The following is a 1,052-nucleotide window of genomic DNA, read 5'->3' on the forward strand; positions in this document are numbered from 1 at the left end:
GGTTATGGACGGTCTGGGAGATGATGGTTTGGTGGTGGGAAGTGAGGTCATGGTCAAGGGGGCAGTAGGAGGAGGTGTCTGCGAGCTGCCATTTAACCTCAGCAATGTAAAGGTCGGTGCGCCAAACTACCACCACGCCTCCTTTGCTGTTTTGATGGTGAGGTTGGGGTTGGAGTGGAGGGCTGCACATTGCGAGGGTGAGAGGTTGGAGTGGGTGAGAGGGGTGGACAGGTTGAGGCAGTCAATGTCACGACGGCAGTTGGCAATGAAGAGATCGAGGGCGGGTAAGAGGCCAGCATGGGGTGTCCAGGTGAATGGGGTGTGTTGGAGGCGAAAGAAAGGGTCGTCAGAGGGTGGGCGAGAATCCTAGGCGCGAATGCGGCGGAAGAAATGCTTGATGTCTCGCCGCGTGTCGAACTCATTGATCCGGGAGCGTAGGGGAATGAAGGTGAGGCCTCTGCTGAGGACTGATCTTTCATCCTCAGATAACATCTGCCTCCAATCAGCTTTCAAAAGTTCTTACCTAATAATGTCAAAAATTGGCCTTTCTCCAATTTAGAACTTCAACTTTTAGATCTGGCCTATCCTTTTCCATCATTATTTTAAATCTAATAGAATTATGGTCGCTGGTCCCAAAGTGATCCCCCACTGACACCTCAGTCACCTGCCCTGCCTTATTTCCCAAGAGTACATCAAGTTTTGCACCTTCTCTAGTAGGTACATCCACATATTGAATCAGAAAATTTTCTTGTACACACTTAACAAATTCCTCTCCATCTAAACCCTTAACACTATGGCAGTCCCAGTCGATGTTTGGAAAGTTAAAATCCCCTACCATAACCACCCTATTATTCTTACAGATAGCTGAGATCTCCTTTACTAGTTTGTTTCCAAATTTCCCGCTTTCTTTTCGGGGGTCTTTTATACAATCCCAAAAAGGTGATCATCCCTTTCTTATTTTTCAGTTCCACCCAAATAACTTTCCTGGATATATTTCTGTGAATATCCTCCCTCAGCATAGCTGTAATGCTATCCCTTATCAAAAATGCCAC

Source organism: Chiloscyllium plagiosum, chromosome 6, assembly GCF_004010195.1.
Source record: "Chiloscyllium plagiosum isolate BGI_BamShark_2017 chromosome 6, ASM401019v2, whole genome shotgun sequence".
NCBI classification, from domain to species: domain Eukaryota; kingdom Metazoa; phylum Chordata; class Chondrichthyes; order Orectolobiformes; family Hemiscylliidae; genus Chiloscyllium; species Chiloscyllium plagiosum.